General features: G+C 34.0%; 1 long non-coding RNA gene across 1 annotated transcript in view; it reads left to right on the top strand.

Annotated features, from left to right (window-relative positions):
- Positions 1–27,697, top strand: part of LOC131484768 (uncharacterized) — a 135,335-nt gene that overhangs the window by 89,996 nt on the left and 17,642 nt on the right. The window contains exon 2 of the long non-coding RNA XR_009248440.1: positions 18,799–18,985. This is a non-coding gene — a long non-coding RNA (uncharacterized LOC131484768). The remainder of the gene's footprint in view (positions 1–18,798; positions 18,986–27,697) is intronic.

The following is a 27,697-nucleotide window of genomic DNA, read 5'->3' as shown; positions in this document are numbered from 1 at the left end:
GTAAATTTGTAGTTCCCAGTGAGAAATTTTTAATTTTATACTTTCACTTTTATAATAATTTATTATTAAAACAGTATGGATAACCCAAATAGAAGATTTTTTAAATGCTACATGATTTTAGTGGGGCAGGTGGTGGTGGGGGTTTGTATTTGTCTTTGTTTTTCGATTTTGGTGTCAGTTCCAAATGATGATTTTCACCATTAAGAAATTAGTAGCAAGAAATAGCATTACCTTTCAGTTTATGTTAAAGGTATGGTTAGATCAAATTTTACCATTGATTATCTCAAATTAAATAATACTCTTTGCACTGCAATAGATTTTCATGACAATGGTCTTGAATGAATCACCTCTTTGCGTGTTCACAGCCTTACAGCATGACTTCAATGCTGACTAGCAATCCATTTATGCACCTCTAAGAACAGAACTGGCTTCTGTCTCACGCTGGCCAACAGAATGTGACAAAAATGATATTGTGTGAGTTTGACTCAAGAGGTCTTGCGGTTTCCATCCCTGCCCTCTCAGAATGCTTCACCATCATGAAAGAAAGAGTCTAGGCTGACAGTATATAAAAAGCCATGTGGATAGGAACTAAGACCTCTCAGCTGAAGCTGGTACCAACCACCAGACTTTGTAAATGAGGCCAGGTTGGGCAATCCTACCCAATTGCCTTGTTGATGCATAAAATTCTGAGGAAACTGTTTTTAAGTCATTGAGTATAGAAGATAACTCATGTAGCCGTATTCTATTTTTAAATATCAATATATTTTCCATCGTTATATGAACATCATATTGTTAAACATCATATCATTAAAACATCACATCTTTAAAATTCCCTAATCCAAAGTTTCCTAAAAATACTTAATTATAAGAAATAAAATATAATTTTTATTGAAAAAATGATAAAGAATAGTTAATATTTTTCCATCTCAATATTACAGTTCACCCCGCCAATATTTGGGGGAAAGTTTTTGACTCCTAAATATTTTGGGGGGCTCAGAGGTTGGAAAAATAGTTTTATCTTGAACTCTGCGTAAGAAACCAGTATTAGGTGTTTCATGACAGAGAGAAAAACAAAATCTTCCATGATTCTTTCCATTTCTGGAGGAAGATATTTGAAGACATATTTTGCTCACCATAAGAGTGCATTTTAGGGTGGCTTGGGTGACTCAGTCAGTTAAGCCTCCGACTCTTGTTTTGGGCCCACGTCATGATCTCACAGTTCCTGAGATCGGGCCCTGTGTCCAGTTGGGCTCTGACAGTGCAGAACCTGCTTGGGATTCTCTCTCCTTACCCTCTGCCCCACCCCATGAGCATGCACTCTTTCTCTCTCTCTCTCAAAATAAATAAATAAACAACAACAAAAAAAGAATGCATTTTAGGGAGAAACATTGATCCTCCACTTTCATATTGGCTTTTTACTATATAGTATCTTTGTTTATTTGACTATAAAATCAATAATCTTTAATAAAATATTTTAGACAAATGGAACTAGATTGAAAAAAATAATTATCTAACAGTTTGAATTGCGTTTCAGTAGAAGTTTAGAATGGTAGATATCAGAATATTATTAGAAATCAAAATGACCTCTCTTGTTTTGCTCTGGAAAAATATTGATGAGCTGGAGAGCTAATTGGGAGGGAGAAAGTTATCAAATACATTCTGTATGGGAAGTGATGTGGATAATGTAAATCAAAGACTAACAAGCAAGTAACTCCTTCAAGGAAAGAGCTTGGTTATAAACTATTGGAACCCTGAAAACTAGTGTTTGTTTTATCGTTATTTACATTCTCCTCTTTTAGATCTGCATTAAGAGATGCCTCTTTTGCATGACTGTTTCCGTGTTCTGTATTAGGAGCAATGATTCTTATACATATCCCATGTTAGTTTTTTTTTTTTTTTTAACGTTTATTTATTTTTGAGACAGAGAGAGACAGCATGAACAGGGGAGGAGCAGAGAGAGAGGGAGACACAGAATCTGAAACAGGCTCCAGGCTCCGAGCTGTTAGCACAGAGCCCGACGCGGGGCTCGAACCCACAGACCGTGAGATCATGACCTGAGCCGAAGTCGGATGCTTAACCGACCAAGCCACCCAGGCGCCCCCCATGTTAGTTTTTAATATGGGATATGTATAAAACAGTCGCAGCGAATAGGACAAGTTATCATTAGTGGGAAAGACTACTTTCATACTAGTTTACAATTTAAGTTTAGGTAAAGTATAGGTAAAGGTATGCAGGATGAGATGCCCCAGAATGTGCATAAAGATTATTTTGAGTTAAAAGAAATCAAACCCAGCAGATACAGGAAAGGCTTGCTGCCTTCTCCATTTACATTGGAAAGAAAAGCCTGTAACAGGAAGACAACTACTAACAGACTCTCCTTTACCTAAGGAACTGACCTGCATAACAGGGCAAATTTGTTTTTTCAAACATTTTCACCTTCTTACAAATGAGTTTTCTCCCCTCTGAATCCTCAGCCTCTACCCCTCTCCTTAGCTCATATGAGCCTCCTCTTGTCTGTCTTTGGAATCTCATGCCTGTGTGGATTCCCCATATATACACCTATTAAATTTGATTTTCTCCTGCTAATCTGTCTCATGTCAAAATGATCCTAAGTCCAGTTAGAAGGACCACAGGGCAGAGGAAGTTCTTCTTCTTCCACGATAGGTAAAACCCCGTTTAGTTTTAAGTTTATTCTGTAAACAAATTATGAAAGGATACAGACATGATGTCTTAGACATAACATCATGTAAACATAAAATGATTATTTAGAAACAAAATAATAAAATTTAAATATAGACATGATGTCTTAGACAATAACATAATGGAAACATAAAATTAAAATGATTATTTAAAAATAAAATAATAAGAGTAGAAATATAAAAATACAAAATATTAAGTTTACTTAACATTTTAAAGCTACGTATGATCTCCCAAGTGACACCCAGCAAAACGATAGAGTGCCTTCTTGTCCTTGAGCTGAATTATCTCCATGTTATATAAAGAGTAAATATTTATACCCTCAGTTCCTACAATAAATATAGGCATGCCATAGGAGACATGATGTGAAAGCATTTGTTTATAACTACCTTAATAAATATCATTCTCCTGCCTAATCTTTATACTGTAATGCACTTTAATTTGACAATAGAATTGACTATCTCTTTCCTGAATTTAAAGGTATGTAAATGATGCAATTTTCACCTCAGCCAGAGACCTTTATTTTTCTTTGATTGTGTCAATGACACAGGCAGAACATAGCCAAAGCTTCAAAAACTTTAATAGTTAACCATTTATAAGAAGTGGCACCTTTTAAATTAGCAAGACACCAAAAAGCATCTGTGTAAGAAATGTCAGAATGAAATACAGCAAAGCTGGCTTCATACTGAGAATCTTTATCAGAGTGCATAAGTCTTTTCCCTTGTGGTCCTTATCCTAGCACGAAGATCATAGGGGAAATAATTGCTAAAGGGTGCATCCAGCTGAGTTTCTATTTTATCTTTACATTTACGAGAAAGAAGATAAAGGGCAGTGCTCAATCTAGCAAGATTAGAGTTTATGGTTCCCCTTGGATGTTAGTCTTGAACTTGGGTAATACAGGTTGCATTTCCTAACGAACTGACGATGTGTGAAGATGAACAACTTAAACCTTCTCTAAACAAAAAATATTTCCAGTGGAATACAAAGGCTCCACAATTAAATAGTCTTTTTAAGAAATTTTTTTATGGCTTGATTTACTCTCAGGTTATTAGGATATGCAGCCATATTCCATGTTTAACAAATGGGGAAAAAAGGAGACAGTGTATTTCAACCTAATAGAGAATGAAGATCAAGGTAATTAAAACAAAATTGAATAAGGAAGACCAGAGACTCAGGGTGTGAGAGCACCTTTAATAGAATCATTTGATTGACCTGCTTCAGGAACAATATAACACAGTGTTTACTCAGAAAACTTTAGGTGTTTGGCAGAATTTGTCATTTTTGTTTTGGAATAGGGAATGTCAATGGTGGTATATACTAATAGGAAATAAACCAAAATAAACTCTAAGTATGCTCGAGCACATAGCTATATCATTAAAAAAAATAGTTTCAAAGAGCTTACCTTCCTTGTACTTTAATTAATGGTCTCCTGCACAGCAAAAACTAAAGAAATCTGCACTTCATATTTATGTATTCATTTATTTATAGTCTGCTCTGGTATAGAAATGTTATAAGGTAGTTAAATATTATGTTAATGTGTATATCTTTCGTATTTTTGAGTACACAAAGGTATCCTAAATTATCTAAGATTTCTCAAAATCAAAGAGTGTGTTAATCATTAGTTTATCAATGATTGTTGACTATTAATGGTTACACACCAGTACAGTGCAGATCAGTACTTTAAGTTTTGCATTCTTTGATCGACAGCATGTAAAGAAGATAGTCTAAATAATATTACCTTAGATAGGTGGGTTTTACAAAATCCCACTGTATTGAAATATAAATGTTCTTAGTTTAAGATGCAACTATTTGAAAGTGTTGTGGAAAAAGATTTACCTGTGGTTTTTCAAAGTTACCAGTTAATTTCTATTGATCAGCTGTAACTGACATGGATATAAATTCAATTGTTTATATGAATTGATTGATATCTAGATTAACATTCTTAAAACTGTCAATAAGAATTTGTTCTTTAAGACAGATTATCTAAAATTTTACCTGAATTTCACTGAAAAATAAAAAGTTTAGAGAAGTACATGAACACATCAATGACTGCAATACTCAAAGGGAATCTTTCTAGAGTATTAACTGTCAACTGTTTTAATCAGTGCAGCATAAAATCTTGACAAGGTCAGTTAAAATGACTTTCCAAGTATTTAGTATCTATGTCATATGCATCAATAATTAATTCTGGATAATTTTATGTTTTAGAAGACAGGCTTGGATAATAGGAACAGTACAGACTTTAAAGAAAAAGAAAAAAAAATGGTTCTCATCCCAAATGAACTCTCAACTAGGTGTGAAATCTAAGGACTAATGACCTACCTTCATTAAAGACTTATTTTCTTATTTGTAAAATAGAGGTAACATTTTACACATGACTGTTAAGGAACATTTAACACATTGATTCTTACATAGCTTACATTGCTAAATAGCAAATAAAATGGCCATTTACCAATTTTCTTTCTTTTGTTTCTAAGAAAGTGGCTTTCTGTGAGTTTTTTTTTCCAATTCAAATGTTAAGACAGAAATTAGTCAAGCATAAAAATATTCACAATTTTACTTGTATCCATATAGTATTACATTTGTAAACCTGGTAATATTGACAGTCGAGTTTTATGTCAGCATAAAGTGTGTAATTGTCACTGTGAATGCAAAGCAAGTAAAAATTAGGGGCTTAAATAGGAGAACTAAATAGGACTGTTAATGTGCCAGCAAGTTCATGTTCGCTGTGTCCTAGATGTTTAGATGCTAAGGGCTGAGAAAGGAGTTTGCACGCACGCACACACACACACACACACACACACACACAACCTGTCTTCTGCCTAATCTTTCCATGATTTTCTCTTCCCTGAATTTTCACTCTGAAAATGATGCAGTTTAATACATACTTATGATCAGAAAGTGTCAAGATATACTAAGCGTAAATGTATGAAAGCAGGTTTTAGAGACCTAGTGAACAGGTGAAAAATGCTAAAAGCACTACAACCTACTGTGTTGTCTTTGAATCTTGTTTATTTCATTTCACTCTTCCACACTCAAGTGAAATCTTTCCCCTCTGATTTCGTTTGTTCTTCCACTCATCCAGAATGAGTCTCCCATGAATTCTTTAATCATGAAAGCATAGCTTGGATTCCTTATATTAAGTCCTTGGTTACAACTCAAATTTACATATGAAAAAAAGCTATCCATGTTTCTTTATTTACACATTTTTGGCAAAAATATAAGATGTTTAAAGCACTTGGGTGCTGTGTGTATACTGTTTATTTCATATATATGTATTCTTTGGAATATATCTGCCCTTAAAATAGTTTTAAGATTAATATTCTTCCTCAAATCATAAAGAAGCATAAGACTTGCTAATTTATATTACAATTATGAAAAGTAGAGAATCCCTATATAACATTTCATCAGTGACATCTAAGCATGAGTGTTTGTGTTTACAATTTTTTCCTGAGAATTATATTATTAAATAATTATTATTAACAGAATGTCTGTTAATGATGATACTTTTGTGTTTACTAATTAACAAAATGTGTAAAAGTTGAATGCATTACGTAAATTCCAGTTAAATACTTTTCTATTCAGTGACTATTCAATGCAATAAAACTCACTGCAATATTATTTGACAATATGAAATAGTTCTAAATATAACAATGTTGTAGGCATATAATATCAACTTATAAAATAAAAATGAAATATTGATATTTGTATATATTAATATATTAGAAAATATATTGGTAATCTAACAAAAGAGAGCAGTATTTTAACTTTAAAAAGAAAGAAAACATATAATAATCATGCCAGAGAGTCAAAATGAAATGTATAACACTATATTATTATTAATTCAAACAATATCTTAGTTCTATTTTCTCTAATAATAAAAGTGAAATCCTAAGATTTACCATCCTGAGAACTTGTGGATTAAGTATTACTAGACATATAAGGATAATTCTGTTGGGTACTTTTTTTGGAATAAAAGAACTTTTCAAAAATTCCCTCGATTTGAGATTTTGGTTTGAAAAATAATTTTATTCATTTAAAAAAAATTTAATGCTAATTTATTTTTGAGAGACAGAGCATGAGTGGGGGAGAGCAGAGGGAGAGGGAGACACAGAATCTGAAGCAAGCTCCAGGCTTTGAGCTGTCAGCACAGAGCCCAATGCAGGGCTTGAACTCATGAACTATAAGATTGTGACCTGAGCCAAACTCTGACACTTAACCAACTGAGCCACCCAGGCAACCCTATTCATTTTAAATGAACAGTTTAGTGCAGTCATATAACTGTAGAAAGAGAAAAAAATAAAAAAAATTAGATTTCAGTGTAGGATAGTTATTGTGCAATATTTTATTTGTGTTTGCTTTCCCCACATATGTTACCTTCCCTAGCTTGGTGAAATTGCCTGGGACTATCTAATGACTGACTTCCTGACCCCAGTCTTAGTTCCTTTTCAGCTACTATGACATCTTGGCCAACATATTAATATGTGTCTCCCCTATCTATTTTTAAATCCTTACTCATGATTTGCTTTTTTAAAAGACTTTTTAAAACGTTGATTTATTTTTGAGAGAGAGTGTGGACACGTGTGGGGGGGAGGGGCATAGAGAGAAGGGAAAAGAAGATCTGAAGCAGTTCTGTGCTGACAGCAAAGAGCCCATTGCAGGGCTTGAATTCAGGAACCAGGAGATCATGACGTGAGCCAAAGCTGGATGCTTCACCAACTGAGCCACCCAGGTGCCCTTACACATGAATTGTTTTTATAAGATTTGGAAGTATGAATTCATCTCATCTTCATGGTAACTTTAGACAGTAAGATATTAATTCCCATTTTATAAATGAAGGCATTGACTAACAGAGAATTTAAATAGCTTAGTTAGGAGCACCTGAGTGGCTCAGTTGGTTGTGTGTCTGACTGTTGATTTCAGCTCACTTTGTGATCCTAGGGTCCTGGGATTGAGCTCTGCGTTGGGCTCTGTGCTGAGTGTGGAACCTGCTTGGGATTCTCTCTCTCTCTCCTCTCTCTCTCTCTCTCTCCCTCTGCCCTCTCCCCATCCTGTGCTCTTTCTCTAAAAATAAAATATTTTTTTAATGTTGTTTATTTTTGAGAGACAGAGAGAGACAGAGCGCGAGTTGGCGAGGAGGAGAGAGAGAGGGAGACAGAATCTGAAGCAGGCTCCAGGCTCTAAGCTGACAGCAGAGAGCCTGATGTGGGGCTCAAACTCACTAACCGCGAGATCATGTCATGACCTAAGCCGAAGTCAGACACTTAACCGGCTGAGTCACCCAGGCCCCCCAAAATAAAATAAATCTTTAAATAAATAGCTGAGCCAGAGTTATGCCAAAAATAAAATATGCAGAGACAGAGTACACTTTTCTTTGTTCTACTATAATCTCTCCCTATGTATGGGTTCAATTCTATCTGCCTGTTGCACACTTTCATTTCAGTAATTGATCATTCACGGTCTTTTAAAAAGAAGGAAAGGAGGAAAGGAGGAGGAAATGAGATAAAAGAAACTGTAACTCTCTTCTACTATCATATATTTTCCTATCTTACATCAACTTTAAAGGGCTGCATATTGCAGAGTTTATAAATTCAAATGCCTAGAAAGGTCTTTTGGAAATATTATAAGCAAAGCAGTTCTGTATTGAGAAAGATGCATAGCAAGTTCATGGCAGAGATGACCTCAAGCAGGGGTCTACAGTTCTGTCAAATATTGTTTCCAGGAAATGTGTGCAGAAATTGCTAAATCTTCCAATTTTTCAAAGAAAGCCATATATCCAAATTTTTATGCAAAATCTCCTGATTATAAATTTCACAGTGAGTTGTAAATACAACCAATTTATAACTTCCTATGTATGGTCTCTACCTTCACTTCTCCCAGACTGTTTACTGTTTAACTCTCTGATTTGTGGAACCTGCCACTAACACTCCATAATAATGGAGGTTGGCGATGCCTTCGTGTCATCTTTTGAACACATTTTAATTCACATCTTAACCAATCACGAGCAGTTCAGAAGTGTGTTTATTGAAAGATTCCTTAATTATTACAACCACTCAAAATAAATGGTGATTATGTGATATGATAGAGATGGTAATTATAATTAAAATGACAACCATTTTAATATATAAATATATCAAATTAACTCAATACTAATTTACCTTAAATTTACACAATGTTATATGTCAAGTATATTTCAATAAAAATTTTAAAAAAGAGATTCCTTCATTTGCCTTTGTACCCTTCTCTACTCTCTCCCTTGTTAATCTCGTCTATTACCACATTTCAGTTATTATCTGTCATGCCAATAAACTCTCAACCTTAAGCATTTAACATAGATCCCTGTTCATTCCTTATAGGAGTATTGGTGTATCCTCATATTCCTATATCCAGGGGACAGCAAAAGTGTTAATTTCCCAAACATAGGCCTGGTGGTTATTTTTTTTTAACCTCACTAAATATCATTATACTTTTATAGCACTATTTTTGTTTCCTAGACCTTTATTGTTTTATTGTACCTTTAATGATGCATTCATGTCTGGATAATGTAATGTATCCCCTACTAGACATAATTTCTATAGGGACAATAATTTTTTCTTTTATCTTTATTGTGACATCTTAGTACCTAATATACTGCCTAGCATGCCATACGTTTGTCAGTAAACAATTTACTGCCTCTCAGCTCCAAATTTACCCTTCAGTGTATGCTCTGCCATAATGGGGGGAATTCCTCCTTTATGTATTTCTTTCACAGTGAGCAAGATGTTAATTAAGCCTTCTCAGTAGAATATGCTGGAAGGACATTGCAGGAGAAAGGCCTGGCCTAAAACTTCTGACCGCTCAACAGCAGGTGCACAGTCGTGGGTGTGGGAACATGCTGCCATGTTCTTTCCCAGACAGAAGTTTCTTCAGCAACCTTACAATCTGGGCCTGGCCTGGTGACAACCTTCCCACAGGATTTTCTACACTGACACCATGAAGAACTCCATGCTTCCTGTCTGCACGGGTGCCCCAATTTTCCGCTGGTACCCCAGTACCTTCGTTTGCCCTTAGCCCAGTCTTTCCACACACCGGCACTTGGGTCACATGAATGAGATTCCACGTGTGCCACCTGTGCAGAGGATACTGCTCTCTGCTTGTCCAACAATTAACAAACTGGCTCTGACCCAGCAAATCTGTTAACTTCTCTGCTATTTTGTGGGCTGCAACTGCCACCTTTTCCAACAACGGTTGGGGAGGGAGACTCTGGGAGTAGCCTTATTTAATTGGTAAAGTTTAGGTCATTTGCCCAAACAGATACAGGCACACCGTGGAGATACTGCTTGTGGGTTCAGTTCCAGACCACAGCAACAACGTGAATATTGCAGTAAAGCAAGTCAAATGAGGTTTTTGGTGCATATAAAGTGCATATAAAAATTGTATTTACACTACACTGTAGTCTAGTAATTGTGCAATAGCATGCCTTTTAAAAATGTACATATCTTAATTAAAAATACTTCATCACTAAAAAATGCTAACCATCAACTGAACTTTCAGCAAGTCATAATCACTGATCACAGATCATCATAACAGATATAATAATAATGAAAAAGTTTGAAATATTGAGAGAAGGATCAAAATGTGACACAGAGACACAAAGTAAATAAGTGCTATTGGAAAACTGGTGACAATAGACCTGCTCAACTTGCCACAAACCTTCCATTTGTAAATGGAGTATGTAGTATCTGTGAAGTATCTGCAGTATCTGTGAAGAGGAATGAGGTGAGGCACAATAAAATGAAGCTTATATTTATACTGATGATCTGTCATTGTCAGCTTTTGTAGTGGGCAGCAAGTTCTACATTGCACCTGCAATCGTAAAGTGGAAAGTTTCTTAATTGTATGAACAGGATTCATACACTAGGCAGCCAAAATACATACACGTACACATACATATGTTCTCACTACATATATGCCCAAAGGTGTTTGTTTTGGCATTCCATGCAGTAGTAAAAACTCGAAAAAAAGTCTAAATGTTGATCAATAGAAGAATGTTTGAATAAATTGTGACATGTCATTGGTAGACACTATTTTTGGCTACCCACATGCTAATCTCAATAAGCTACTGTCATTGGCATTCTACTGTAAAGAATAAACACCATAAATAATTCTGAAGTATGTTTTTTGTCTTGGAGTGACCATGTGAATTACATATTAGCCAATGACATTTGAAGACTGTTACTGAATTTAAAGAGGTCTGCTGTGTAGCTTCTGAGAAAGCTATTTCTCTCCCTATATAAAGGCTTGTGTCTGTGTTTGTGTGTGTATGTGTGTGTGTGTGTGTGTGAGAGAGAGAGAGAGAGAGAGAGAGAGAGAGAGAGAACGAAAGAGAAATACAGAGGGAGAGAGAGAGAGACAGATAGGTTCTACCTACCTACTTCCTGCTTAAGAATGAGGGCATGATGCAGTTAATTTCAGCCAACTAGCTTCTAATTATGAGGTTACAAACCTAAGGATAAATGCCAAGGATCAGTGATGGAAAGAGGTGACACTGGATTATGACATTACTTAGCATTGGCCTCTACGGTCAAATTCTTATTATTTGAGAAAATAATCACCATATTTAAATAGGGAATTGCTGAGAATTTCTAATAAGTAAAAACTGAATGAATCCTTAATTTATTCCATATTTATCCGATAGACTATGAAACAGCTCTTAAAGATTGGATCAATGTCAATAAATCTTAACAGTAAAATATTGAGTAAAAAAGTACTGTGTTTGATTTGTATGATAGATTTAGTAATTAAGAAAAGTAAAAAAAAACAGCACTACATATTTTTATGGGTGCATATGTAATAACTACATGAAATATGAATAAGAAAGTTGCACAGAAGGTGAGAGAGAAAATTGAATATCAGTGGATAGGATGGAAAGATCTGACATTGTCTTTCATATTTTATTTAGGAATAATATGAAGCAAACATATAAAAATATTTAAATTTGTTGAATCTGGAAAATAGGTACATTGGTGTCTATTATGCTGTTTTTTCTACATGTTTGACATAGTTCACTTAAATATTTTTATCTTAAGGTGTTTGCAAAAAAAGTGTTCAATTTAATTCCTAATGTAACTTTGTAGAGAAAACATTATCTTTATATTACAGAATAAAATACTGAGATTCATTAAAATGATATGATATGTCTGTCAGTATTCCAATTACAGTCCCCCTCACGCCCACGCCTCCCAACTTGTTAATGTGACAGCATGGTGTATTTCCCATGGGAAATATTTACCTATCACTTAATAAAATTTTGTCCAAAGAATTCACTAAAAACATTTTCATAGCCTACATTCTTCTAATAGTCATATATAATTTGGAGCCCCACTATTGCTTATAAAATACTCTAGTATCGGTAGTTTAACTGATATTTCAAAGGTCACCCCACACTTAACTCCATTTCACAGATGTAAGGGATTGCTTAAGCTTTTTAAGAACCGGAAGTTTCTTCCTGGTTTACTGCTGTACAAAAATGTTGCTGAAGAAGAAAAGTGCACCAACAATTATGTATTTCAAGGCAGACCCAAGATTTGAAGGGACAAATTAAGTGGCAAAGATTAGAGTGGGGTGGGGATATAAAATAATAACAAATATAATTCTTTTCAAATGATATTATATAACCTGACCTGTATTTACCACAAATCAAGCATACATTAAGTATTTAATAGAAATCAGAAAACAAATGTTGCATGACCTTATTGAATTTGTAGAAGCACAGCGCTGGTGGCAGGGGTTGTGGGGGGAAATGAAGAGATAATGGTAAAGGGGTACAAAGTTTCAGTTAGGAAAGATGAGTTAGCTCTGGAGAGCTAATGTACAGCATAGTGACCATAGTTAACAATACTGCATCATACACTTAAAAGTGGGAAGAGGGTAAATCTTAAGAGTTCTCCCCATGGACAAAAAAAGGTAACTATATGAGATGAAAGATGTGTTAATCTGTTTGATTATGGTGGTCCTTTTACAACACTTATGTATTTCAAAACATCAGCTTGCACATCTTAAACATATACAATTTAAATTTGTCAATTATATCACAAAAAAGTGAAAAAAAGAAAAAGGGAAAAAAAGGCAGTGAAATGTCAGAACCTAAATATTCACACAAATTAAGAGATGTGTAATAACCCATTATATCTAAGTGCCAATTAAGAGGGAAAACATGAAATATAGGTGAAAGCTAAGTGAAGAAATGAAAAGAAGAAATTTTAATTTTACTTCACTAAAGAAAATAGAAGTAGCAAACGAAGAATTTTAATGTGTTGCTGTGCTAACCCAGAGTTGTCCCTCCTTTGGATTTGCAGGATATTTAATAATAGTGCTGACAAATTGCTTCTGTACTACTTGGAAAAGGCTGTGGCAATACTTTTCAGCTTAATTAAGATGCAGTTAATGTGGGTAAAATGCAAACTACTACAAGTGCAAAATTTTTCCATATATTTTGGCTGCATATTCTGTGTCAGACTCTAATCCTTAACATTACACAGGTAGAAAAGTGAGGAAATATAAATTGAAGTATCTTCTGTGGTTCAAACATTGCCAAAGGTGAGGGCTGGTCATTGTTAATTCTATCAAAAGTGAGAATTGTCTTACTGTATTACATGTATTTACTATATATAGTAAAATACATAAAATATCTCATATTTTAGTTCTTTGTAATAAGCTAATGTATGTGGGGATATAGGCATATGTATATATACACATACATATATATATACATATATATACATACATACATATATACATACATATATATACGTATATGTATATGTATGTGTATATATGTGTATATACACATATATACACATATATACATGTATATATATACATATATACACATATATACACATACATATACATATACGTATATATATGTATGTATATATGTATGTATGTATGTATATATGTATGTATATATATTCGTTGTATAGGTAAGTGTATGTATTCATGCGCACACACACACACACACACACAATTGCATACATATACACAATGGGAGGAGATTACTTGAAAGAGAAATGAAATTAAGATTTATTGAGTCTGTACTAAATGCCACATGACATACTGGATATTATATATTATTTCAAGTAATTTCATAATATCTGTAAGGTAGGTTGCCATTATTATCCCAATTCTGCTGATAAGAAAACTGAGTTATAGTTTTATCAAGTACTATGGGAAGCATAGCCAATAACAGCAGAAGTATATTTAAAGCAAGATGCAAAGTTTCTAAAGTTCATAATTCTGACATATCATAATGTTTTAGGTTTGGCAAAACCACAAGTATTAGAATGTCATGGCATTCATCCATGTTCATATCCTTACAACTTATTAACTTGTTTCCTATACTTGCCTATACTTCTGAGCTTGTTTTCTCATCTCAAAAATGAGAGTCTTAATATAGGTTTTATGAGAGTGATCTACCTTTCTCCAAAAATTATCACTAGAGGGACAAAGAAGCCTAACAGCTATATATAAATGTGTTAAAATTAAAGTATACCCATTGTTAATGATTTTATGTTATTTATGTACTTTTCTTATGTGAACTTCATTTTTTTTCCACAGGAAAAAGAATTCAAGTTAATTTGAAGATGTTTGCTTAATCAATGTCCTATACACTTATTTTATGAATATAGTTGGCCATTTTACTTTATGTTATATTAAGATTTATGTATAACCATGCAATATGCACTAAGTGTAGACTCTTCTTTTTGATAACAGGAATGATACCAAAAAAAGGAAAGTTAGAGTTTCATGGATTAAAATTAATATAAATAATATTTTTATTCTTTCTTGGAACTAAGATATCCGATATTTTCAACTAGATAAAGACTCTTCTCATTTTTTATAGTTTTCAACTAAATGTTACATTCAGTTTAACTACAAAAATGTTAAACTTCAAATACTCCACTATATCGCCTACAAGCCATGCATGAGCACACTTGACATGATGGTCAGAAAAACAAGTCTTTTCAAGTGGATACAGATGCCAGCTGAACCTGCCACAAGGTTACCTCTGGTAATAAATTTACTTTCCTTGAAGTAAAGAGATCGAAACACTAAATGGCATAAAGATAAAAGGTTGTCTGTGGAAAGCTTCATCTGATCAAGGTAAATACAGTCTATTCTTGACAGCAGGTCAAAATACGGCAATCTGGTATCTCAAAAAGTTTTGTATAATCTACTGTCATTTGTTTGTTATAGGCTTATGAGAGGCACGATGGGTGAAAGCTAGCTGTACTCTGTCTATACAAAAGAAGTAAACAAATCAAAGAAAAAGAAACTAAAATATTCCTACTGTCTGGCAATCAAATATATATCATGTTATATTCAATGTCTTTGATCATATTCCTTCAATTTGGGGTAAATATATATTTAACCTAATTATCATAGATGTAGTCATGAAGAAGCCCAGCTTTAATCAAATGTCCAAACCAAAAGAGAAATATTGAATGGTTAGTTTCAAGTCCTAAAAAAAAAGACATAAATGGAAGAAAAACCCTGAAACTAATTAAAAAAAAATTAATGTTTGTTTATTTTTGAGAGTGAGAGAGACAGGGCATGAGCGGGGGAGGGGCAGAGAGAGAGAGGGAGTGACAGAATCCTAAGCAGGCTCCAGGCTTTGAGCTGTCAGTACAAAGCCTAATGCGGGGCTCGAACTCATGAACTGCAAGATCATGACCTGAGCCAAAGTCGGATGCTCAACCAACTGAGCCACACAGGTGCCCCCTAAATTGTTTGTACTTTGGCAGAGCAAATAAAATCCTTTGTTGCTATAAAAGAAAAACAAAATATTTCTGGAATTGTAATATAACTGGTATGTAAGAAATATCTATCTCAAGGCAGATTAAAGACTGAATTAGGAAAGATATGACTGAAGGAAACAAAAAAAAGTGGTAGAATAAGGAATTAATAGTGTAGATTTAAGTGGGAATAACCTCACAGTGTTGGAGAAGGGATATATTAGAAGGGATTATAATGTAGATTCGACAAGATTTGGACAAGGGTTTGGCTGAGTTAGATTGTAGAATTGAGCACAATTTGGAGATTTCTAAATTCCATTCCAGAAGATGGTGATACAAATAAACCCAATGGGTAAACAATTTGCTACAGACCTGCACAGCATTCATTCTCATGAATTCATAGTTGTTGTTTTTTTCATGTATCTTTATGCCATATTGCCTCAGTCTTTTTGTTTCTTACCTTTTGTCCTTCAGTGCCTAGCACAATTTACATCTATTACAAAGCATTTCTTGGGGGAAATTAGTTGCATCTTTCCTGTTGGTACAGGACATCTTTCGACCACTTATTGCTGAAATTATGTTATTAGTCCCCAAACTGATGGTCGGTCAGCTTCATGAAGGATCAGTAGTAGGTATTTTTTTCATTGTTGCAAATAGAAAACCATTTGTTTCGGTGTCCCATGTGTGAAATTTATTGTTGGTAAATATGTGTTCAAATACCTGGTTAATAAATAAAATTAATAAATAAAAGGCATTAATTAACTTCTACGAATTTTAAGTATGTACTGCCTGAGTTATTACTGTGTGTAATGCAGCTGACAGCCTTTCTGGAGAAAGCTGAAATGGAAACACCCGGTGATTGAGTAATAAAGTCAGCTTAGATCTTTCTTTCATTTTTCTTCTGATCGCTTTCAAATTTATTTTATTTTTTATATTTTCATAGAGTAAAAATTGAATTTTTAGCATCAATTTATATGAATCTCAATACATTCATGGGTTCATGTGACAACCAGAGCACTCTGGGTGCAGAACAGTTCCATCACCCCCAAAACACCCTTCTGATACCCCCTTTAAAGTCACACCCTTCTCCCACCTCTAAGTCTTACTGGCCACTGATCCGTTCTCCATCACTTTAATTTTGTTTCTTTGTTGTTGTCTTTTTAATTTCATATAAATGGAATCAAATATTATGTAACATTTTGAGTCTTGCTTCTTTTGTTCAGCACAACGTGTCGATCGTCAATTCTTTTTTATTGATAGACAGTAGTTCGTTGTATGGATACCACTGTCTCTTTGCCAATTCACTCACTAAAATACACTTAGTTATTTCCAGTGCTTGTCAATCAAGGAGAGAGCTGCTGTAAACACACTTGTACAGGCTGTATGTGTTTCACTATTTCTAAGCAAGGGTTTTTTCTTTTTCCTTTCCTAGGAACTTTTGGGTAGAGTCACATTTTTTTGAAAACCATAACTCTTTCATAATGACCAGCAATTGTTTGACCGATACATCTATTTATTTGTCAAATAATTTTTGCTGTATCTACCACAAGCATGTAAATCCCATGAGATCAAGTGTTTTGTGCAGTGCTATATCACTAATAGTTCAGAAAGTGCCTGGAACTGAGTGAGCACTAAGTAAATGTATATTTGTGAACGAATGTGTGCATGTGTGTGTCTGTGTGTGATAGAGAACGAGAGGGAGACATCTTAAACTTCCAGCTCATTATTCCAGAGAAGAGTAACCATAAACAAGGTATGCTAGTTTACAGGAAGGAATGCAAGAGTAGCTTTATTTGGAGAATCTGTATTTCCTGGTATTCAATGTTATCTAATATATAGAATTTTAATAGGAAGTTAATAAGTCAGAAGTAAAACAAATTAGAGTATCAGGGAAAGTATTTATCTGCTTACGTTTCAAAACCCCAGGAAAACAAAACAGCAGCTTATATATTTCAGAGTTTAGCTGTTTTTCAATTTCATTTATGTATTTCATTAATGTATGAAACATATATATTATTCTTAAATACTTCTATATTTTCTTAAATTTTCAGAGCAACTTAAAACCATCTAAAATTGTTAACAGAGCTGAGAAATGGGAAAAAGCAATATGAACAAGGTTATACCAAAAAGCTAAGGATGATTTTTTTAAACACGCTAATAAAATGTTTAAATCTGTCGTTTAAAAGAGGAAAAGAAGTGATTGATATCCGTACTTAATAGAAGTTAAGTGAATGAGAATTTTCTAACAATTTCACATTAATAACCCTATAAATACCGTATTAGATATTTATAACATGTATGTCATAAGGGTTTTGACAAGTGGTTGAAATTTACTGTCTATCTTGATGAACCAAAGCAGGAAAATGTTTCAGGAGTTCATCAGTGCTGAGTGGCTGCTATCATCTTCTAATGTGGGGAAATATTTGCTGTTTACTAACTTACGAGATACCTGGGAATAGCTTTCATCAGGTTAACATTAACAAATCAGAATAAAAAAGAGTATATTCTTTAATTTGAACAAGGCCTAAGCTTATTGTCTTATTCAGTCAAAGGAATGTGTTAACAAGGAAAATCTTTTTTTCCCCTCTGAAATACATTTTAAAAAGTAGATGCCCATATCATATGTCCCATTATTTTCCAAATACTAGGATTTAAACTAGGATATACTCTTAATTTTAAACTCCTTTAATGCCCATGATGTTAGAGATTTCTTTCAGAATCACCCTTGTAATTTCTTAGGACATTTATCAAAATCTTAGCATATTGCTTTAGGTTGAAAATATATTAGTACAAATGTAACTGTAGTTCTGCGGCACAAGGTAGAAATGCCCCAGAGTCTACGACTGGTCATTCTTATTCATGAGTATATCATAATAGGCTGATAGGCTACTTTTCCCAGGAAACAAATTTCCTTTTCCACGTGGTCCTTCTGATTAACTAGTATCTTAGCACAAGTAATGATACCAATAGCAGAAATTTGAGGTCCTAGACATTTAATCACTGACATAACCTAAGTGTGAAGCATTATTGGGGAAAATGGTAGGCTTCCGAGTTATTCATTAATCGATCAACAAGTATTTATAACTTTTATCGTTTGCTTGATACTGTGTGATGCTGCAGTGGGGGGAAGACCTCAACTGTGCTTCCGCTCCTGAAGGCAATTTCAATTTAGCAATATCTGTTATACCAGGGCCACTGAATGAATAAAATTATTCAACTGTGCTCTGTTTAATTCTCCAAGAGTGCCCCCCTTGGACACCATCGTTTTTATTTTTTTATACTAGTTTCCCTACCTGTAAACTGCTTCTCTCGTTCTTTTAACCAGGCTTTGAAGAGTAATGACATTGAGTGACGTTCCAATTTCTGAGCTCAGAGTGAGAAGTGGCAGCTTTCACTTCCCGCCTCCTGAGCCACCCCATTAAGAACCCTGCCAGAGAGAATCCTGCTAGAATGCGAGAGACCACAGTGAAGAGCAGTAAGGCTCCAGACTGGTTAAGTGGAGAAGTGACGAGGTGAGAAGATCTGCTGGGCAGACCTCAAATGAGGCCAACAGAAGAACCATTTAGGTATGGCCCAGCCAACTTAGAGAATCAAGAGAAACCATCAAATGGTTGTTGTTTCAAACAAGTAACTTTGGATGAGGTTTCTTATGCAGCAATATGCAGCAAAAGATAACCGAAACAATAAACTGGCACATTGACATAAAAGAAGAGTAAGGAACAATTAGATTGTTTTCAAATTCAGCTTATGTCCTAAAGATATTGGATTTCTGAAATCATGATGGCAGCACATTAGTGCCTTTTGCAGTGCACTCTCAGAGCAAATAAAGCTGCTGTGATTTGCCATTTCATTGACACAGGTGTCTCATCACAAGAGAGGGAATAATAGTCCCTTTCTCACGATTCAGCTGAGATATTTGGTATATTCTTGTCAGTTAGGGTCAGCTCGTTACTGTAAAGATAAAGATTAAATGGAAGAATTTAGAACACCTACTTAGAGGCAAGATTCACTGGCTTATAAAGCCAGAATAGAAGAGCAAATTTCTTATGTTGTTTTCCAAAAAACTATGAAACTCAGGTGTAAGCCTCGCTTATTAATAGGGTAGATTTAGAAAAAGGTAATGCTTTTTAAACCAGCCTATCAGAAATTTTGCTACCATCTCCAAAACAATGAGAATCACAGTGATTTTTCAGTGCCATTACAAAAGCATGGCATATAGGGAAATAAATCCATATTCAAAATAAATGACTATTCGATAAGGAGAAATTACTGTCCATCCAAGCAGGAAGGTTTCCAATGTAATCAACTATTAGCCTGGTAGCTAGCTGACTCCCCTTAGGAGAGGTTGTATCAGAGATTCAATATTAGCCTCTCTATTACAGATAAGATAGGAACTCATAACTTTTCATTTTGAAATTCAGACCCTTGACTTGCCCCTTCTCTCAAATTGATAAACAATTGCTCTGCCACAGAGTATGTATGCTGTGTGACATTTAATTCAGGAATTTTGCCGAGTGCTTTCATTCACATGGAAGGTTCAGTATTTTGTCTAAATTTTGAATACCTTTTGTATGGTATTTATGTTTATTATAGGAACAGACTTTATAATGGCAGTGATAGAATTTTAAAACAAAACTATTCTGTTTTTTCTCAAGCTTCTCAAGAACTGGTTAAGATCGCAAGTTAAGCTCTAAAACCTATTACTAGCATTTACCTCTATGAATGAGGATTTTGTCTTCCAGTATAATTATAATAAAAGGTAAAATAAACTTGAAACTAGGGTTAGCTAAAGATTGCAAACTTTGCCTTTGTTTTGACACAATGTACATATTACAACTCTGAATTTATTAAACAGATATATAGAGCACCATACATGTTGGGAGACAATTATCTGTATAAATTATATGCTGCAGATCCTTTGAGCAAAGGCATTATGTTAAAGTAAGAATGTTTGTATAAGGAGATTTTCCAGAATAGTAAAGTATAAAGACATCATTGACCTCAAAGATATTCCAGAATGTAAAGACCTTTCCTTCCCTTCAAGAAAGATTTGCTTACATTGATAAGCAAAATAAAGATAAGGAAATGAATTAAATAAGCCAAAATAAAGATAAGCAAAATAAACATAAGATAAAGTAAGTTAAGGCCTCTCTCTCTCTCTCTCTCTCTCTCTCTCACTCTCTTGCTCTCCAGAGCAGAATATGGACAAGATCACCAGCTGCTGTCTATAAGACTGAAGTCGTACAATTTGAGGTCCCTTTCCTGTACTGCCCCTACTGCATGCATGGATAACATCGAGTCCTCCTGAAATGCTCTGTCAGTGTTCGTGTTCAGAGAATGACACAAAATTCAGCTTCTGATACAGCATTACCCTTTTCATACAGATTATAAATGAGTGGTTCCATGTTAAATATTATTTTAAAGTTTAGATTTATAGAAAATTTGTAAAGATAATGAGGAGTAATTCCTATACTAATTTTTTTCTAATTTTATTTTCCCATTGTCATTTTAGCTATATACTTTTTGCATTTTGGAGTGGGTGTGTCTTTTCTAGGATTATAATATAGATCCCTAAATTATACAGTTCATTTATTATTCCTGTTATACTACTTCATATAAAATGTAGAAACTTTGTAATTGGATAGGTTAATATTACTCTTTTATGTTTTATACTATGGTCGACAAATATTTTTGTCTGTATGTTTTTATACATGTATACATGTAATTGTGTATAATAACATCTACAATGCAATGCTACAAATTTTGCTGTTGATAGTTAATGTAGCACAAGGAACACAAGAGGAGTAATTTTTTTTAAGTATAACCTTTAGTATGGATGCAGAGAGTAGTCATTTCTATGCATAACATTCCTTTCTGAGGTTGCAAAGTTCTATCTAGTATCATTTCCATTGAGGCTATAGGACATTTATTTTTAGCATTTCTTGGAGTGAAAGTCTTCTGGTGAAACATTCTTATTTATTTTATTAATCCTAAAAAGGTCTTAATTTTTTTTAAATTTTTTTGAATGTTCACTTATTTTTGAGAGAGAGACAGAGCACAATCAGGGAAGGGGCAGAGAGTAAGAGGGAGACACAGAATCCAAAATCAGGCTCCAGGCTCTGAGCTGTCAACACAGAGCTCAACACGGGCTGTAACCCAAGAACCATGAGATGATGACCCAAGTCGAAGTCAGATGCTTAACCAACTGAGCCACCCAGGAGCCCCAAAAAAGGTCTTCATTTTTGAAAAATATTTCACACGTTGTTAAATTCTGGATTGATAGTGATTTTCTTTAAAGATGTTGTGTACTGTTTTGGCTTCCTTGGTCTGATGAGAAGTCAGACAGGAATCAAATTGTTTCCCCACTCTATGTAATGTCTCATTTTTGTTTTACTGCCTTCAAGATTTGCTTGTTTTCTTCAACTTTTAGTGCTTACATGAGTGTTGCTTCCTTGCGAGTTTTTTCTTTGAGCATCTCATAGCTGTCAATTTTTGTCATTCACCAAATTTAGAAAACTATTTGGCTATTACTTATTCAAATAGTTTTTTCTTCTTACTGTCTTTTTCTTCTTCTTTTAGTCCACATGTCCAGATGCTGTATAATTAAATATTATCCACCACTTTCTGGGACTATGTTCACTTCATTTCATTTGTTCTATATTTATTATCTGAATTCTTTCTTTTTTTAAAATATTTATTTATTTATTTTAGAGAGAGAGAGAGAGAGAGAGAGAGAGAGAGAGACTGAGCGGCGGAGAGGCAGAGAGAGAGAGGGAGACACAGAATCTGAAGGAGGATCCAGGGTCTGAGCTGTCAGTACAGAGCCAGACGTGGGGCTCGAACTCACGAACTGCAAGATCATTACCTGAGCTGAAGTCGGACACTTAACCTACTGAGCCACCCAGGTACCCCCTATTATCTGTATTATTTCTATTGACCCACCCAGCTATTATTTTTATTTCACATATAATAAGTTTTAGCTTTATAATTACACATTTGAGTCTTAAAAAATAATTTATATTTAACTACTGAAATTTTCCGTATTTTTCCATTGGGGGCATATTTATTTTACTTTAAGTATTTTTAGCAGCTGCTTTAAAACTCTTGCCTAATAATTCTGACATCTAGATTATCTCAAGGTCAATCTTAATTGATATTCTTTTCACTTGAGAATGTGTTACGTTTTCTTCATGCTTTGTATTAGGACAATTTGCATTGTATTCTAGACTCATGAAGGTTAAGTTGTGAAGATTCTGGATTCTGTTTATTGTTGTCAAATAAATTTGGTTTGTTTTAGTAAGCAATGATTTTGGTTGGAATTCAACTGTAAACAGTATCTCTGGAGTAACATTTTTGGTCTCAGTTCAGATATTTTGTTTTTGTTTGAGCTACTTTGAGTCTTTCCTATACACGAATATTTTAGAGATTAATCAGAATTGTGCATAGTTATAATTTGATATCTCTTCTCTGGCTCTTTCCCTAATAGGACTTGATGTTTATTAGCCAGAATTTCCCTGACCTCAGGGTTCTGTATCTCCTGGCTAGAAAGTCTGTATCTTTTCACTGGGTACCCTCTCAGTTAATTTACTGGGCCCCCAAAATGGAAACTCAGTATACAATTCCCTTGCTCTAGGTCTACACACACTCTGAGATTCTTTCTGCTTCTTTCACTTCGCAGGAATTGCTTTTTATTATGTTTCCATATATTAGAGCTGCCCACCCTCTTCCCCCACCCAACACACACACACAGGAGAGTCAGGTAGGAAGTCATTTAATTATTACATAAGAAAATCCTCTTTCTTTGATCATTGTATTGATCTTTGTATCCTCAGTGTCTTTTCTAGTTTACCCAAATGCCCTTTGAATATTCTCATCAAAGTTAGACCTGGCAGCCACTGAAAGATCTAGTTAATTACAAAGTAGACAAACTTGGGGCGGCTGGGTGGCTCAGCGTCTGACTTAGGCTCAGGTCATGATCGTGAGGTTCGTGAGTTTGAGCCCAACGTCTGGCTCTGTGCTGACAGCTCAGACCCTGGATCCTCTTCAGATTCTGTGCCTCCCTGTCTCCCCGAACCTCCCCCACTCACATTCTGTCCCTGTCTCTGTCTCTCTCTCAAAAATAAAACATTAAAAATAAAAAAAAATAAAAAAGTAGAGCCAACTATTTTATGTATGTATTGATATATTACGTTTTTATGTGATTGTGAGAGTATCCCATAGCTTGTGCATAAATATATATTGATTATTCTTTTATATTCAAGTATAATTAACATACAGTGTTATATTAGTTTCAGGTCTATAATATAATGATTCAACAATTCTGTACATTGCTCAGTGCTCATCGAGATGAGTGTACATTTTTTAATTTTATTTTTTTAAATTTACATCCAAATTAGTTAGCATATAGTGCAACGATGATTTCAGGAGTAGATTCCTTAGTGCCCCTTACCCATTTAGCCCATCCCCCCTCCCACAACCCCTCCAGTAACCCTCAGTTTGTTCTCCATATTTATGAGTTTCTTCTGTTTTGTCCCCTTCCCTGTTTTTATATTATTTTTGTTTCCCTTCCCTTATGTCATCTGTTTTGTCTCTTAAAGTCTTCATATGAGTGAAGTCATGTGACTTTTGTCTTTCTCTGACTGACTAATCTCACTTAGCATAATCCCCTCCAGTTCCATCCACATAGTTGCAAATGGCAAGATTTCATTCTTTTTGATTGCCGAATAATACTTCATTGTATATATATATATATATATATATATATATATATATATATATATACCACATCTTCTTTAACCATTCATCTATCGATGGACATTTGGGTTCTTTCCATATTTTGGCTACTGTTGATAGTGGTGCTATAAACATGGGGGTGAATGTGTCCCTTCGAAACAGCACACCTGTATTCTGTGGATAAATGCCTAGTAGTGCAATTGCTGGTCGCAGGGTAGTTCTATTTTTAGATTTTGGGGGAACCTCCATACTGTTTTCCAGAGTGGCTGCACCAGCTTGTACTCCCAGAGATGAATGTACTCTTAACCCCCTTTACTTATTTCACTATCCCCCCCACGCACCTTCTTTCTGGCAACCACCAGATTCTTCTCTATATTTAAGGGTCTGTTTTTTTGTCTCCTATTTTCATTGTTTGTTTGCTGTGTTTCTTAAATTCCACATATGAGTGAAATCATACATTTGTCTTTCCAGAATGATTATTCAAAACATAGTTTTTCCTATATTTAACTCTCTCATTGGCAATCAGTTAAACTAAGAATTAAGTTTACATTCTCTTAATACACATTCCCTCAAAGTATTATATCCTTTATAGGAACTGTCTGAGATAACATCTTCTTAATGCTAATTTTCCAGATTGGAACAAATGAAGAGAGCTATTGATAAATTACATGTGTTTTATATTAGTCTGAATAAGGACAAACAGTGCGGTTTCTTCATGAAAATGAATGTAACATTTTCACTTCCAATTGATTGTTCCAAATTGTTCTATTTCACCATGTCTCAGAAATATCTAATATTTATGACTAGGGTGGTACAAATTTACTTTCTATGTGTAGAAATTATATGTTATCCAAATTAATTCTAATTATGATATTTAAATCTATTTAATCAGTTTCATAGCTTGTTTATTTTATACTGACAAGAATTACAACTTGTGATTATCCAAACTCTGGTGAAAACAAATTAAATGGCAGTAAAGGCATCAATAATAATAAGACATAATTCTCAAACCCACCAATGTATATTCTTTCTCTGTAATTACAACAGAGATTGCAAAAGATAGGAAGAATATGTAACAACTCTAGAATTAACTAAGTGATTTAATGATTTATTTTTAAGGTGCTGTTGATTTATTCCAACTACCAAAGTCATAATTATGGATGACATGTGAATAACTTTCTAATCATGTTTACTCAGTGTTATCAAATGCAAATAAAAAATAAAGCAGTATTTTGTCATTTAAATGTAAATTAATCTTAACCTATATTATCTTTCTTAGCTATGATCTGTTTTAGAGCATATATAAACAATACATAGGGTTCATAAATAGAGCCCACATCACTGCTGTATCAAAATTTTCCTGGTGTCAATAAAATTGTAAAATGAGGAGAGGCCATTGTAGGATTTCTTTTGACAAGTTTTAACAAACAAAAAAACTTCCCACATCAATAATAATAGGAATAATTAGCAAGGATGCTTTAATCCTCCATGACCTTCCCTGTGAATGACAATGTACTGCCAAACATCAAGTCTCCTTACTGAACAAAATTTGCTCAGTAATGTCTCTTGTGGCTACGATGATAAATCTAAAAGCCCAACCTCATCTATTTCTGTGGCATGAATTACCAGACGTATAAGCCAAATAGATTATCTTTCAAATTTAAAGGCAAATAATGACGTAATTATCAGTTCACTGGAGAAGAGAGTAGAATTTGACATTGATGAAGAGTAATATGTCCATTATGAAAACAGGTTGGATTCTTTTTTACTTCCTATCTATCTGCATTAACTAGCTATACATGCATCATCAGTACTTTATCAAATATGATCAGATAGCAAGACTCATAAAATGATGGTTTAATTATGAATTCTAATATCTTAATAGATCATATTACTAATGTAGGTATGCACAAACACACTATCCTTATTTCAATTTCAGTTTATAACTATTTTGCTAGTATTTTCAAGAAATATTTTTATAATTTAAAGTTTATCAATGTTAAAGTTATTCATAAAAATTAACACTATAAATAAAAATATAAAATTGTTCAGGAAATTTGTCACTGAATGCTGATATTATTTTTTAAAATTCCTGTGAAATACCACTTGGAAATCTCTATGGTGCTGACCAATAAAAAATGAATCTTGCTGAATCTGTTGAAGTCCTAAAAATGAAAGATCATTCAAGGAAATGAAAGACTGAAAGCAATTCTAAAATATGGACCAAATACTTTCATTTTATCGTCAGTACAACTCTGTAAGAAGCATATTATCTTTATTTTTAGGTAGAATGACAGAAGCACAGCAACATTAAACAAAAAGTTGCAGGTTAGTGGAACTTAGGAACTGAGTTAAGTTTATCCAAGCTCTACATTTGAAAATAGTGGTTAATTTTGACATTTCTTTTAAAAAAATACTTTGAGCTGCAAGGAATTTGAAAAGATCCTCAATTTGTTTCTTCCTTTAGGTGGCTGAGTATGAACCAAAAAAGAGTTTCTTATTATTTTTTTGTTTCCTTGACTATCTTTATTTTTATTTGATTTTTTTTCTTCTGCTTTTTCTTGAAGACGTACTAAAGACTGGCAAAGTTGGGGACACCAATAACTTTCTTGATAAATTTTCATATTTATATCCATTTCCAAACAGTTGATTTTACTCTTTCATTTTTTAAAAGGTTTTATTTTTAACTCATCTCTACACCCAACATGGGTCTCAAATCCACAACCCAGAGATAAAGACTCACAAGTTCCATCAACTGAGCCAGCCAGGTACCCCAATATTTCAAGTTTTTAAATTTTGTTTTATTGTAAGAACACTTAACATGAGATCTGCTTTCTTAAGAAAGGTTTAAGGATGCAATACAGCATTGTTAACATAGACACAATGTTCAACGGATCTATTAAACTTACTTATCTTGCCTAACTGAAACTTTATGCCCATTGATTAGCAACCCCCCACTTCTTTTTCCACCCAGCCCATTAATAACCACTAATCCACCAAGTGAAATTATGCAATGTTTGACTGGCTTATTTAATTTAGCATAATGTCCTCAAGGTTTATTTCATGTTGTTGCATATTGCAAAATTTCCTTCTTTTTAAGTCTGAGGAATATATGGTATGTATGTACCACATTTTCTTTATCCATTTATTTGATAGTGGATAGGTTGCTTCCACATCTTGGCTATTGTGAATAGGGCTGCAATGAATATGGCAGTGCTAATATTTCTACAAGATCCTGATTTCAACTCTAAATAAATATCCAGAAGTGTGATTGTTACATCATATGATAGTTGTACTTTTAATTTTTTGAGGAATCTCCATGCTGTTTTACATAGTGGCCACAACATTTTGTATTCCCAACAGTGTACAAATGTTCCAATTTTTCTACAATCTTTCCAACACTGTTTTTTTTGGAAGTTTTGGGGGTCTTGGCCACCTGACAGGTATAACGAAGTGTCTCATTGTAGTTTTCATTTGTATTTCCCTAATGA

Source organism: Neofelis nebulosa, chromosome 1 (assembly GCF_028018385.1).
Source record: "Neofelis nebulosa isolate mNeoNeb1 chromosome 1, mNeoNeb1.pri, whole genome shotgun sequence".
Taxonomy (NCBI): Eukaryota; Metazoa; Chordata; class Mammalia; order Carnivora; family Felidae; genus Neofelis; species Neofelis nebulosa.
Note: the sequence above shows the minus strand (reverse complement) of the source record. Positions and strands in the feature narration are given on the sequence as shown.